The sequence below is a fragment of the Sparus aurata genome, chromosome 18, assembly GCF_900880675.1.
Source record: "Sparus aurata chromosome 18, fSpaAur1.1, whole genome shotgun sequence".
In the NCBI taxonomy this organism is placed as follows: Eukaryota; Metazoa; Chordata; class Actinopteri; order Spariformes; family Sparidae; genus Sparus; species Sparus aurata.
Genome location: NC_044204.1, coordinates 19664753 through 19680878, shown reverse-complemented (window position 1 = coordinate 19680878; position 16126 = coordinate 19664753). Strand labels below are relative to the sequence as shown.

General features: G+C 39.6%; 1 pseudogene; it reads right to left on the bottom strand.

Moving 5' to 3' along the window:
* LOC115568263 (homeobox protein MSX-2-like) lies at nt 1-15254 on the bottom strand (annotated as a pseudogene).
* Nucleotides 15255-16126: the final 872 nt, after the last annotated feature.

The window sequence follows — 16126 nt, the reverse complement described above, 5'->3', positions numbered from 1 at the left end:
AGAAGAGTTCTTTTAAAGTATACAGTTTAAAAATACAGCTCACATCAAACGAAATAAAGCTCAACCTCTTTGATATCCAAGAGCGATATGGAAACACATGTTTGCAATTTAGACGTGTGATGTGCTATTTGCCAAAAACATTCATTTTGCAAACATAATTTCACATCTTTAAGAGGAAATTTGTCAGAATAAATACTCATTAAAGAGTACAACACCTCCCGGCCACCCAGTTGAACATCCACCCACACAATACATACAGCAGATCTTGACTTATTCCCCTTTATACATGCGAGGTGCTGACAGCCATACCCTAATCAACAGTGTAAAGCTCTAAAGCAGATTAGTTAGCTAAAGAGTTCAGTGGTTCAACTAATATGTTTTGGTTCGCCGTGCACAGCTTCCTGACTTCACAGATTTTCTTGATTAATGGATACAGAAACTTCAACCCAAAGTTTTCAAAAGGTACTAGAGATATTGTTTTGGCTGCATCGTGTTGGTCATTTTACTCAAAGCAAATAATGTTTCATTGACCGAAATCTGCATTGGAACATTTTTGTTTAAATCCAGCTCAAGTATAAAACCACAGCAACTCCCTCCACATGTAATACATGTTAAGTATCACAGATTGCAACATTGTCATTAGGCCAAAACGATTTACTATTAGTGTATAGTGTGAACCCCTAATCTGCTTACATAGTACAATACACTCTAAAGTTTTGCATCCTTTTTTAAGCAATATATCCAAACTAGAGAAGGAAATGCAGACAGAGTGACCAGTCTACACAGCTATGAGCAGAGAGTTCACTTCAGTCTGAGATGGAACAATTTTTGATCTTTTTGACAAGTCATAGTAGCAGAAAGACAAACTTTCAGCCGATGTCATGGCTAACAAGGATTCTGAATTAGAACAGAACCACCGCTAATGTCGTTTGTAACACTTCTGCTATGACAAGTCAAAACGTCATGCTCTGAAAACATAAAGATCGAGGGAAATTAAGGGATCTGTAACACAAAATGTCAACAAAACAACTCTCTGGTGGAGCTATCAGTAATGTGACAGGTGGGAAAGTTTCAACAGCATTAGCCTGTGCTTGAGGACCGCAGAAAAAAAAAGGTCTCAAGCATGTCTACTGGCCACAGAGATGTGATCAAGGAGCTTTTCTGGCACCACCGCTCATGATAACCAGAGAGTATCTTGCTGGATGAGGAGGCAGCTGGTAGTCAATGACCATTAAAAGCTTGTTATCAGATAACATCAGATAGCTAGAGATAGCTGACTAGTATTCTGAGAACAAAGAGAACAACATAGAGTCAATGAAAAGCTTTAATGTAATGTTAAGAAAACAAAATAAAATATCAATGTATAAAAATGTAGATAAGCACTATAATATGGCCATCATAAATATATGTATGTGTCAAATGGGAATGCTTTGGCTTACAAGCACCAGGCCAAAATGTCTTTTACTGCAGCTTTTTATTAATCTAAGAGGAGTATAATGTAAAACATTGCAACATTTCAATGCTAACAAGTAAAAATAATCTTCCCAATGCTCGAATCTTTTAGAAAAAACAAACAGGAAACAATAAATGTAATCTTGTATTCGGGACAACAATCAGACACGTGGTCTGATCAATATTCCCTTAATTATCAGGCTGGACCTCGGCTGGATCAGAGTTGGCAAACAGCAAAACAGGATCATTAAGATGCTGTCTCTTTGTCCTTCAATAGAGACACTTGTGAAAGTTAAAAGAGAGGAAATTCTCTTTGTAACTAAAGACCGGTAAGGATCACGTCCGTGTCAGGTCCTTAATCAAGTCTTTTATCAGGTGCATGACTTCCTCAGATCCAAAGCACTTTGTCTGTATACTGCAGCTCCCTCTCAGGAGAGATGGAACAGGCTGTGTCTCACCTGCGAAGTGTACATGGCCAGATGTGCAGAAGGCAGAATGGGGCTGCGGCCGTAAGAGCAGCCCAGTGCATAGAGTGCTGCTGATCCAGCCTGCAGGTTAATACTGAGAGGGAAGCTGAAGGACGTGAAGCCCGGGTGAAATACAGCTTTGGGCCCAATGCCAGCCCGCTGCTTTGAGTTTCTCCACCTCGGCCTCCTGAAGCCTCTTGGCTTTAGCTCGCCGGTTTTGGAACCAGATCTTGACCTGGGTCTCGGACAGCGACAGGGAGGAGGAGAACTCGGCCCGCTCGGTGATGGACAGGTACTGCTTCTGACGAAACTTTCTCTCCAGGGCCAGGAGCTGCGTGGTGGTGAAGGGAGTGCGAGGCTTGCGGTTGCTTTTGTGCTTCCTCAAAGGGCAGACAGCTGGACTAAGCTGCCCTAGAGGACGTGAGAAAACATAACTGAATAAGGTCTGAAACCATCAGTGGATTATTCAGTCAATCTATTAACAGAAAACATTACAACGACAAATGTTGATAATCAATTGATTAATTTATAAAGGAAAAATGTTGAATCTGTTTTCTACTTTCTACTTTGTTTGCAGTGTGGTATGTTTAATGTATGTTGGAGGTATTGATTCATTGATTCAGTTTCTGTCTTTCACTCATGTTTATATTCCCAGTGACGGAATGTAACTAAATACATTTGCTCAAGTACTTTACTTAAGGACAATTTGAGTTACTGTTACTTTACTTGAGTATTTACATTTTCTGCTACTTTATACTTCCCCTCACTACATCTTCGCGGTAAATATTGTACTTTTACTCCACTACATCATTTGATAACTTTAGTTACTAGTTACTTTGGAGATCACATGCTCCATCATAGCCAAAGCAGGGCATATTTAAATTAACGTATAATCAGATGAGAAAAACAAAACACAGATCCTGATAATAAGTACATTTAATATCATTTACTTTTTTACTTTTCCTCAAGTACTATTCATGTGGGTGACTTTCACTTTTACCAGAGTATTATTTTAACATGATATCTTTACTTTTATCTAAGTATGACTTGTTGATACTTTTTACAGTGCTGTATATAGTTAATATTTGTGCTTAAGTTTTCTTTGTTCTAATATTTACTCGTAAATCAAATGTGTTTTACAAATATAACTGCCTTCACCATTTTCCATTTTCGATCAATGTACCTGAATATCTTAATGTCACTTTAACTTCAGGGGGATTGGGAAGGGCATTATTTTGGCCAGAATTTTCTGATTTGTTTTAAGACAACATATCCAATCAATCACCTATAAAACAAATTAAAATTGTAAAAAAATATATAGCTAAATGATCTTTGGGTGCAGCCCTGAACAGTCATAGAACGACAAGTTGTTGCCTTATAATTTACTATTTTATCGAATTGTTTATTGTTCTGCCTTTTAGGCATTCATAAAAAAAAAAAAAGACTGAACCTGTATAATTTAAATATTTGCTGGACTCCTGTATATCTCTCCTCAAACGTACCAGCCATTAATGTTCGTCTGATGATTATATAAACCATTACATCTTTTGCAGACATGACCCTGGATCACTTACTGGTTGGCGTTGTCATCATAACGTTTCTGGGTATCCAGGACGCACAGTCCGCTCCTTCCACTGGTTCCGTCTTGATAGATACCAACTGTTTAGTTAACCCATCCGTCTTGTGCGCCTGCTGATCGGCCACAGAGTAAATTCGCAGCTTTCTGTCTGTCGCACTCGGCGGCCTCCTGTCCGACATGAGCGCGTCCACGCTGAAGGGCAGACAGGACACCTGCGCCGCGCGATTCCGGAGCCGCGGTGGTTGCACCTCTTCGTCTGTTGAGGACTCTTCCCTCCAGTCTCCAGGGGAAGACATGCTGCCTTTGTTTGGGGGCCGGGATCGATATCTAATTCCAATCCGGAGAACACATAACTTTCTGTCACGGAGTGCAAACACGCAGCGCGCACAATGAGGGAATTTGGAGTTAAGTTGTTGAAAAGTTGAGAAGGTTGGAGTTGGAGTAAGTTTGGGAGGTGCTCGCTGATTGTCCTGATCCCCGGGGTTATGGGAAGACTTGTGATTGGACGGTGTGTTTCTGCACGGGATCCCTTTGCTGCCACACCCACAACTAGACAGAGGTCAGCTGCACATCAGCCTCATTTAGCAGTAATTACGCAGGGAGCGGATTGTTTATAGCTCACGATGTTTCATCATAATTACTGACAGTAACAGACCTTATTTGATTCACTCGGGTATAATATAGTCCTGCTTGATGTCCTGAATTAATGCAAAGGCATTTCGGATGACAGGCCTGGTATTTTGAGGAAAAAACAACCTGGTAACAGCAGTAAATCAGTCCCCAGTCTCCTAAACTCTACTCCATCCTGCAATTAGGCTGTTGGATTGTCCTGGCTGTGTCTCCCGCCATCAGCAGCACAGGATGAAATCATCTGAAGGGTTGAATTTCAACGTGACAGAAGCTGACAGCTCCTAATTCAAGCCCTGACTGGCAAGACCTGACACACCAATTGTGGGAGTAATCACAATGGTAATCAATAAGAATCATGCTGCTTTTAAATGTCACATGTAACTGTGCAGCACACTCACATGTGAGAGTCAGTTGGGAGACGGATTATGGTTTTGGGCAGGCTTTAAAATGACTGTCATTACATTGTCATTATTAACACCTTGTAATTAGGCCTGTGGAATCCGGTTCTTTTAACCAGGATTTAACGGTAATGATGGAAAATTGCTACCTTCCTGAGGTGTGTGGCGCCCGCTGCGATTAGTCCCAGTCTCTGCTCTGTCGGTGGAGACAGAGGCGTCTCATGCCTGTTTGAAGCTCCATACCTGTAGGGCTCACAGGGTTATGAGACATCATGAGAAGTATCAGCAGATCTAGTCTTTCTAAACATGGCCTCCAACCACTCACTGACAGGATACGACGATGAAACGTCTTGAAAACAAGCCAAAAAGGGCACGGATGTTAAAAGTGATGTAAAGAGATGAACAGCAGACGGTTCTGTGTCATTCTGAGTGAGATTTAACGTTCATTCAGCCGAGGAGAGACATGCACTGCAGCCGATGCAAAATTAATGTGCTTACTGCACAATGTGCCCTTTAGTCTTCCCTTAGTTCCTATCTATACGCTTGTGTCTACGTCCTTGTCTGCTAATATGTGTCCACGCACAAAAACAGGCATCATGTGAGATGACTTGAGTTTGTCTTCCAGAGCTTTGTGACCTGTGAGCTCTCTGTAATCAACAGGATTACAGTGACATCAGGGGCTCGACTCCCCACTGCCTGGACATTATTAGTCTGCATATGAAGCAAAGTGCTCACACAGCGTGAGCTCACTCTCTTCTAAATACGTGCAAATCAATTAAGTAGCCTGTCAATTCAGTGTGCTTCCTACAGACGTGCTTTTGGAGGACACATGGGTGTGAGTGCTACCACTTTTACACCAAATTTAGTGTGTATTTGCAGGTTTTTTAACTGGAGTAAACCAGCTGAAAATAGGTGTTTGACTTCTTTCCCATTACCAATGAACGGGTTTGCCATTCTTCATTGCTTTCGTCACTAGGAAGGCACCGGAAAAACCGAGAATGGAAAGCAGCAGATCATACACCTCATTTGACTGCATCCAGAAGTCATTTAAACTTGTTTTCGAAGGTTTTAACCAATTCAGTTCTGAAAAAGACATAACTTTATTTCTGAAATTGATAAGGGGAGTTGCTACGGAGTGAAACATCTCACTTTTTCCTCAACTCTGCTGAGAAATGCACGTACGCAATACAGATCATTCAGCTAAAAAACCTGAAAGCCACTAACGCTGGTTACTTTTAAAATATGTTTTACTTCTGTCTGTCTTTCAATCTCAGCGCTGACTGAATGATGTTCAAGCACTGCTAGTAGAGTATCTGCAGCAGAAGCAGGATTAGTAGTAACAATAATAGCAGTTGTGTAAAAATATTAATTTTAGGATGAAGGCCGTCAGAGGAAGAAGTAGCAGCATTTTAGTTCTGTTTCATCATCCACACAATGGACGTATTTACATTTCAGGTAAACCAAAGTAGCCTGGTTTTAAAATAATTTGAGGGTGATCCACAGTGCATTAGATGCCCACTATGATCTCCCACCAGTCTTATCTCACTTTGTAGTCTGTCTTCCAGTAAGCAGGCCCACATAGCTCGCTGCTGTCCACTGGTCTCTGTGCTGCAGGAGCTCCTGCTGGCTCCGTCTCCCATTGTGGGAGAACAGACGAAACAGGGGAAGTGACTGAGCTGGTGCAACCTGACGATCCGAGCAGAGGTTACAGAGTCAGAGTGTCTCTGTATGGGGCAGAGCAGCAGCAGACCAAAGAGCTGGGGTCCTCAGCTCACATCGATCGCCCCAGACACCAATTAGCACTGCTCTCTCTTCCGCCTCGCTTAACCTGCATTAGTTCTGCTAGCAACAGTGTGGAGTATGCATAAACACACACACATGGCTCTAATGTCTACAGTTTACAGCTGTAAAATATTTGCTATGTGCTTTTTTCCATGAACAGTGATATACCTTTTATCAGTTCTCTATAATCTTTATGATCCACTATAAACCGTGGGTCATGTGCTGCTGAATATTCCTGATGAAACTGACTCATGGTGACACTAATGGAACAACATCAGTCGCTTCCAGGTATAAAACTGGCAGTTGATTTTCATTGTGGAGAAATTGGAAAACTTTGCCATAATGACGGTGGTTCAACCAATCTGAAGTTTCTACTGTGCTTATTTCATGCACTCTGTTGCTATGATAACTTCTTTGATATCTACCAAGCTGTGACATCTTTGATTAAGTGCTAGCTTTGGTGGGAATTCAAGCCATTGTCTCCAAATCAGGTCTCCAACCTAACATTAGTAAAAGTGTTGTCATTATTGAGATATTAAAGCATTTTAGCTGAATGACATGTATATATTTTGAAATAACATCATGAAAAAGACAATTACATTGTGTGTAAGTAACTGCATGATGAATCGGTTTTCTACCCTGTAGTTATTGCAAAGAAAACAACGCGATTTAGACGATTCAAAATCTTTGTCCTTGGTCCACAAGTTGGTGCCTTACAGATTAAATATAGTTAAATAACCCTCAGTTTCTTTTTAATTGAGATTTGTGTCTATTTCTGTCTATGTTTCCAGGACAAGCGTCATCTTGTTCAAAGCTGAGTGAGACACACCAACTACTGCTACACACAGCAACCCACATTCTTTTTTCACTGCAGCCATCACAGGCCAATCAAGACAGAATCAATATTTCATCTGGAGACAGTCAAAATAAACAACCCATAAAAAACGAAGGCCCAACTGCGCATGACTTCAAGATAACTGATGTTTAATGTCAATTTAAGTATAGAGTAGGCTGGATTACAGCTAAAAGTAAAATGAGCTCCTAAATCTAAGGAGAGGAGTTTATTCTGTGTGCATATCGGCCTGCGTGACTTCAGATGAGTCCTATGTTATAAAAGCTGACACCCACCACTCCCAAAACTGTTTATTTACTGAAGGACAGTGGTTAGGGTGTGCCTTCTTTAACTGCAGTCTTATTCTACATATTAATGTGTGACTGTGACACATTTCCTTTAACACAAGACTCATCAGTTGCGACCCCTGAAGCAGATTTAAATGAAAGTCTAATCAATTTCATGAGGTGAGTAAGGATCCATGATGGGAACTAATTAGCGTTTTTGCAAATCACATATTTCTGACACTACATTTAGTCCTCTTTTTAATGCAACATACAAGGACAAAGGGGAATCCAGCTCTAATCTCAGTAGGTAATTATCTGTTTGGATGCTGGAGGTGATCAGTCTCATTATTTCTTCTTCATGCCCGTCAGCGGGTGCAATCACTATTCATGGTTAGATTATGAATCTTTCAATGCTTCATTTTGTTTTGATACGCTGTTGTTTGAAGCAAGTGAGATGTAATATATGAAAAGCCAAAACAAATTAGACTTCTCCCCCAATGGACAAAAGCATTGCAGCTAAAGTAAATCCCAATCTCACCATAACAAATTACAGTTATGCAAATGTGAATGTGATGTGAAAGTTTCTCTCTGTCTGGTCGCATGTCATACTTTTTAACCTCGACTCACATTTAATGCAAAAGGCAAACCACAGAAAGATTTTTCCGGCAAAGGATCTGACAAATGTACCATTCAAAACTTCTTCCTGAAAATCAGCTTTCATAAAAGTCACACTTTTGTGTGTCTTCAGAGAAAAGTTAGTCATCGTGCTATCAAGATCAGAGCTGACAGAAATATAACACACACAGCCACATTGAGTAAGCATGCGGCTGCAAGGGTTATTTATGTATGGCGCTGCATATTATCAGAAATGAGGAAGTAACAGCAACTTCTTGTCACTGAACTTTTTCATGTGCTAATGTGTGGTCGTTAAGACTGTATGAGCCGGTTAATGGGCTGTGTTGCTTACATCTAATCGAGCTGAACATTAAAGTCCTGTAAAGCAATCATTTTTTTAATTAGGTTTTTAAAATTAAAAATGTTGAATTAGGTTTCAACTTTTATGAGTACTTACTCAACCTTTCACATCATTTTTGTTTGGTGAGTGGCATAAAAGGATTACAGCTAGCATTTCGTTACAGAAGTTAAATACATGAAACGTGTACCCACCATGTTTTAAGTTTTGTCGCATATTACAAAATAAACAGGTGCAAGAACCCCCTCTGTTACCAATATTATTTAGACTACAGTAATGTTAACATCATTAGCCATTAATGGAATGAGTGAGCTACAACATGTAGACAGAAAGTACAAGTGAACCACGTCCTTGGCTTCCTTCACATTTAAAAAGCCACTTTTACATTCTGTCCCTAACGAAAACACCATCTGCAGACAGTGAGTGGCATCCCTCTGCATGGCTCTGTCGGCTCCTCCAGCCAAGCAATTACGCTGCACATGTAGAGAGGCTACAACCAGGTGATCCACAGGTCAAACATCACCTTTCCAAAAATACCTTGCCCTCGTTTGTTAAGGCCTCTGGATCTGATTTTGACATTATACTCTAAAGTGAATTCATTACAGATAAGGGCCATTAAAATGAGGAGCAGTCTCTCAAATAATAACCTATATATTCACATTGACTGAGACTAGATTAAAGAGAGCAGTAAACTCAGGTCGAAGGGAAACATCACTGTGCCGTATCCTAGTCAGTTCATGTGTCTTCTGTTTCTCTGCAGATGCCACCAGAGTTGAAAGAGACACATTAAGTCTTCACAGCGATTCACAGCAGTTTGCTCTTGGCTTGCAAAGGGATGCTGTTTTGTTGACTCAATTAAGGCTGATGAAACTCTGAGACAACGTTTGTTTTCCTGCATATTTTAACACCCTGAACTCTGTCTGACAGTGAAATTAATTAAGTGCTCTTAAGGAGCTGGTATCTACATAAAACACACGAGGCACCATAATCACATTGGGGTTTAGCAAACTGTCATGGTGACAATTCCTAATTTATTTTAGGGATGAAAGGGCTGGAAGTTCTAATGAGCTGTCAAGCCACACACTTTTTACTAATTGTCTGCTTGATTGTCCTTACTTGGACTAGATTTAACCTCAGATCAGGCAAAACGTTGCATCCAAATCGAGTGTTGAATATTTAAAAAGGTGAGCATTGAAGGCATCTCCATCCACCACATTGGATTTAGTTTTCTGAACATTTCAATACTTTAATTTTTCTCACAGCCTAGCAGCCTAAAATTCCCTTGAAGCTTTTCTGATCAATATTGTAGCCATGCTAGCAGCTATGGCTTGCAACGTCAGTCTGTCAGTCTCTCCACTGCTGTGGTCCAGACTGAACAACAACTATTGGATCAAAGAATGATGAATTTAGTGCAGACACTCACAGTCCCCAGTGGAAAAACTGTCATAACTTTGGTGATAGACTGACGTTCCTTGTAGCATCACAATCAGGTCAAAATTTCAGTTCAATAATTTGGCTTATGTCCACATACTTGCAAAAAAGTTTTAACACCGGACATCGACATGTTAGCATTGACACTGTGAGAATGTTAGCATGGTGAAATTAGCATGTAGCTTAATGCACTGCTCTACCAAAGACAACCCCAAAGAGCCAATAGCCCGACTGTAGACTAAAAGTCTTGTTATTCCAACAATGGATGAAATGACAGTGTGTGATGAGAAAGTGATACACATGGAGACAAAGCATTATTGTCAGTATACTTTATACAGCAGGTTTCTGGAGCATTTTAGCATCCTTTCTATCATTGCTGTGGTCTTACAGCCAGAAAAGGTAGGAAAATAGAAGCAACCTTTCCAGACACAGCAGTGAACAGTTTTCAACATACATGGTCAGATAAATCCACAATGCACTTCCAGGCCAGCACCAAACAGCCAACAAGCAAAACAGATACAGATATGATAGCAACTTTATCAGTGTTAGCTTTTAATGGTGCACACATGTACAAATGTACACATCGTTAATCAAAGAAAAGGTGAATCCAGTTATAGTCCTTTGATACTGTTAACTCTGTTCTGTTTCATCATCAAACTGAACTAGAGGTTGCAGTTTTGAATGATTGGGGAAAAAAGCTGTCAATGCAGATGGACACAATGAAGGCATAAATACGTATGTGGAAAACTTTGACCAAAATGACTTAGCATTTTTGCTGAGGATGTGACTGAGTAAGATGGAACTTTTTTTAGTCACTGTAGGAGTGACTGTAGCTCGCCTGCTACTCATTTTGCTCTTGGCTGACATGTGATTAATGCTCTGTATAAAGCTGTGTTTGTTTTGCCGCAGTCTGCAGTGTAACAACAGAGCTCTCAAATCTGCTGACATTACCAGGGCTCTCACTGACATTATCAGGTTTCTTATATTGAGACATTTCAGTCAGGAAGTGGTGCAGTAGGTGTTAAAATATAATGATTCATCCATCATTATCAGAAGCACTATGCCGCCATTTCTGAAGCCTGCATTTGAATAAAACCAACACACAGCCCAACCTCATCAACCAAATCTGCTGAGAGTCCAAAATAGTCTTTTCAGAGCTGCAACAACAGAAGGTGACTTTATGTAAACATATATAACACAGCTAGGCCTAAACAATACCAACCACAACATACTTTACTGCTTTACATTACATTTGATAGGCTCCTCTCTGCAACTGTTTCCGCTGACTAAGTTATTTTCTGAAGAGTTCATGTGTAACAACACCCAACTTGTTTCAAACTGCACAACATCCTGGGGCCTCTGTCCATGTAAACAATGCTGGTCAACAGGATTCAAAGTGTGGTCTGGAGGTACAGCTGCCACAGTCTGCCAGTCTCTGAGCAGACCGCAGCACTGATTGAAAGGCCTGCTTAACTGCTAATCACAACTCCAACAGCCATTTATCCTCGATGCTGTAAAAACACTCTATAAACCAAATATTTACCAATTCAGAACCGCCAGCTCTTTTTGCTGCAGCGCGCATCAGCCTATGAACTGATCTGTTTGTGAAACAGAGTTAAAGCATTTTCCATTTTCTGTGTTCACACAATCTGATTCCAGCATGGTATGCATACATTTCTCAGTAAATCTGAACTGCTTGTAGTTGTGCTTTATAAAGGGAACTGATCATGATTTAAATAACATGTTGGTCAAAACAGTGAAGTTTTTGCTGCAGAACTTTCAGAAAGCACTTAAAATGTTAATCATCAAACTTGTTTTAAATAATATACTTTATGTGCAGATAAATATGCACATATTATGATATGGTATCGCATGGTAAATATCAGCCTGATATTGGTAATTTATCTATATTGGTATAAATTATAGCCGATACATGAAGCTAATAAAATGAACCCAAATTGCTTTCCCTGAAGTGTCCATGTATTTTGAAACAGTAAGTGTGAACAAGCTCCTCCAAAATGGGTTTGCAAGCCTTATTAAACAAAGAAGAGAAAAAAGAAGAAGAGGAAGAAGAGACATTTTTACATTCTCAGAGGAAAACAACATGATTTAAATTTACAACACATGTGGTGCAAAGGTTTTGAGATACAAAACTGTGTATGAATTATAAGTTATCTTATCAGTATTGACCAGAGAACAGCTACCATCTGAAGGGATCCACATTGTGAAAGTGCATCCCTAAGTAAAAGATGTTGCATTATAGGGACTTCATTATAGGGAATCACATTAATGACCACAGGTGCCAGGATAACAACAAGTTGTCTTAAATGCAGTGACAGTGACAGTCATCTATATGACAGGCCTATAAATACTGAAAAGCTATGAAGAATTTCTTAAACTTTTGTTGAAAATATTTAGTCATAAATAATGCTTCCTCGCTATGTAAAAGCTTGTTGGACTTCACTGGTGTATATTAGAGCACATAGTTATAGACTGAACACTTCTCTGAACTCTGATAAGCCTGCCATGTTGTGAAAAGGGTAAAATAAGGGCCTCTAAACACAAAGCAAGGCAATGAGGCTCATCAATCCAAACATTAAGAAACTGCAGAACAATTTACACTAAATTGTCCATGGTTTAAAAACAGTAATTATTTTACGGTTAAAATAATCACAGTCATATGCTGCTCTCAAGTTGATTAACTTATATATAAATCCTAATAAAAGGAGAAAACTTTAAACCTTCTGGCAGACACATCACTGCAACATTTAGTGAACAAGTTCAGGTCAATAACCATTATTCAATAATATTCACTGCATTTTGTAAACAAATAAGCAGCCAAATTAGATCATTTTAAGAAAAACTACACTGAAGTTCTTAGTCTTAGGGAAGTACTCCTCAATTCATCAAAACACATCACAACAAGCCACTATTCCAAATGTAAAACCAAAGTAACAAATTAAACTTTTTCTATTTTGCAAATGTTTGTACTCATAGTCCACATCATCATTAGTTTCCTGATGTTTCTGTGACGGCGGGGTAAAAAGGAGTCACCAGGGTTGTGTAACCAAAAATAAAATCTACCAAGGCACATCAGAAATTGATATTAGAGGAGGTGGTGCCCTCTGGTGGATAATTAAGAGAGTTTAATCTTGAGATAATCTCATCGTAACTCTTACAACGTGCTGTACTGGTTGATGGACTAAAATATGGTTCAAACTCGTAAAATACATATTTTTGAGAACGTGGTTTGTCATATTAGTGCATACATAACAATTTCTCCACAAACTATTATAACTATTAAACTAGTAATATGTACACACTACAGTTTTATGCACCGTTCTGCTTTCACACTGTCTCGGCCCACACTGAACAGTAACATCTTTGCAAATGCGTCATGTCGTGTAAAGTCACTGTGCTGGACTGTCATACTATACAACAGCAGCCTAATTTGAATAAACTCTTTATCACAGCCATTTGAATATGGACTCTTTTAATAAAACAACACTGTCCATTGAACATTGTGTAGAAGATTGTTCTATACATATATTATGCAGATTGGTTTACGCTCTCACAGCACATTTACAGTTGAACCACCAAATTGTGCCTTGCTGTAACAACAGCTTTTTTAACACCCCACGCTTCAAGAACTGAAAGTTTCCACCAACTAAGAACACTGATGATAAAATAATGGTAAGTGACCTGCTACGGTTGTTGTTGGCCATTTCAGTCGGTCCATGCAGCTTCAGATGGCCTGGCTGAGGGCGGCCAGTCTCTGCCTCAGAAGCTGGTTCTCCTCCAGCACCCTGGAGATGGTCCTGAGAACTGCAAGCTTGGGCTATGGGACACATTGTCAGGAAAAGACAGAAGGAGTAATAAAGGAGCTATGTAATTTAGGTTGACTCATGGGTACAGATAAGAAAGGGTACCTGTAAGTCTACAGTTTTATCTATCGAAAGGACTTTTCTCAAAAATTTGATCCGTGTGAACGGAAGAGCACAGGTGTTACTGATGACAAAAATGATATGGCATACCTTTTCCTTCTCATTTATCGCTTTGCTGGTTGTGCTTTGGGAGAAATAGAAAACATCTCTACCAACAGTGTCCACCACAGTGTCAGCACCTGAAAACAAAAAAAAACAAACTAAATGTGAATATGAGGCTTCTGCTAATAGTCACATGTATCCATAATAATTCAGTTATAGCTTGTTTAGCTTAGTTAGTTCAGTCACCTGTTTCTTTAGATTCTGACCTTAAGAAGCCAGTCTGAAAAGGGTTTTTGTTGTTTTGTTTGTGATTATAAAGTAACTGACCTGCATCTGAGTGGTAAACATGAGGTGAAAGCGATGTTAAGTCTGGTGGTGGGCACAATAACATTTAATTGAAAACTATTTCATGTGACCCTGAGCAGCACAAACATAGAAAATACCTTTAGCTGGGTCAAAATCTAAACTTTCTTTTTAATTGAATTGGCTATCATAATATATCATGTTTGACAATAGTAGTACAGTGCAGGAATACTGTAACGTTACTGAATTACACTCGTGTCTGGCCATTTTAGCTTACAATTACACCACTGAACCAACAGTCTTGCCAAAGTGAGATTCAATACTTCACAAGATTAAATTGTTGTTAAAAATAAAAACAGTTTTGTGTTATTTAGTTGCATTACTGACAGTGTTAGCCAAAAAGCTCATTCTAAGTTAACCCTCAGATTTCTCCATAACCGCTGATTCTCTTTGAATTTTGTAAAATAATATATTTAAAATATTTTAATTTTGAACAAGTTTTAAACTTGTGTTTCTCTTATTGTTCCACCTAGTGCTTATTTTGCTAGATTTGCTCTGGTCCACAGGTGAAAAACACTGCTAGCCAACTGACTAGCATTACCAGAGACATATATACATAAATTATGTCTATGAGCATTACAGCCTAGCCTCACCTAGCTAGCTAACGTCTGCTAACGTGTTGTAGCTAACACTGCTCACAGTAACCTACAGTGCGCTCCTCCTCTTCCTCCTCGTCTTTCTCCTATGCTCGCAGTTGGCTTGCTTTTATTTATAGTGGGCTCTAACGTGCTTCTCCTCGGTGTTTTGTCCTCCTTCGTCACCTTCTTGTTGAGTGTTGGTAACTTGATTTTGAAAACGGACCGAGTTTTAACTTTGCTCCGTTTGTTCCCGCGCTTGTCTCTCCGGCCCTGAGGCTGAGGCTGGCCCACCATGTTCTGGTCTGCCGGTGGTTCCTCTCTTTCACTGGAGTCCACCTGAGAGCCATACCAGGGCTCATACGCAGTCCTGACAGAAGACATATTTTTCTGTCTTAGCTCTGTTGAGACACTGACAGAGGACAGCTTTGCTTTTACCTTTGCCAACTGCCTGATCTGTTGTTTTTGTGTGCTTGTAGTGCTGCTGTCAGCCAGCAGGTGGCAGTATATCCGGATAAGATGGCGTCCAAAATGAGGTTCAGGGTTCAGTTAGTCTCAATCAGTCACTGTATAAAGGTTTCACATCCCAAGAGGCCAAATTTATGTACATTAAATTGTTGTTGTTTTTTACCTATGTTAATTCAACCTGTATCTAAAAACCCTCAGGTACATTTGCAGCCCAAATGAAGCAGAAGACCTAGTGGAGCAAACTTAATGTCCTTTCAGTATTAGTCCTTAGGTATTATTGGCAAAGGAAGAAAAAAAAACAGTCCCTAGCTTGCTATTAGATCATTACTGCCAATGTTCAAGTAGCATTTTACTATTGTGATTGGTTAGAGTGGAGATACTTTTAACAATTGTATAAACGTCATCTTAATCTATAAACAATGCATCACATTTTATAAGATTCAAGTTTTTTATGTCAAATTTTAAGTTGTAGCACAACTATTAACTATAAATAGATATAGTGAGGTAAAAAAGTGCGTTTCTCTGTGAATTGTAGTGCCAAGTATATTTTGCTTTGTTCATTTTTTTTTTCCAGTGTGTTCTGATTGGAGGTTCCACTTTTGAGGACAGCACCAGGATCTATTTGAAGACCTCCCTGATGTTATAAGCATGCCAGTATTACTTTAACTGGAATTCTGTTAAGGTGTTTCACTCTCACACACACACACACACACACACACACACACACACACACCTTTTGTAGACGAGCTTTGCTGGGACAAAAGACAGAAGGCTGAGGTGAGCTAAATAGCACTCACTAAGGCCTGAAATAAGCCGCAGCCTATAAATACCTCTGACCTGATTCAACTCAACCCACCAGATGTGCCAAAAAAGTGGTCACACAACAGCGGTGTGTGATTCACT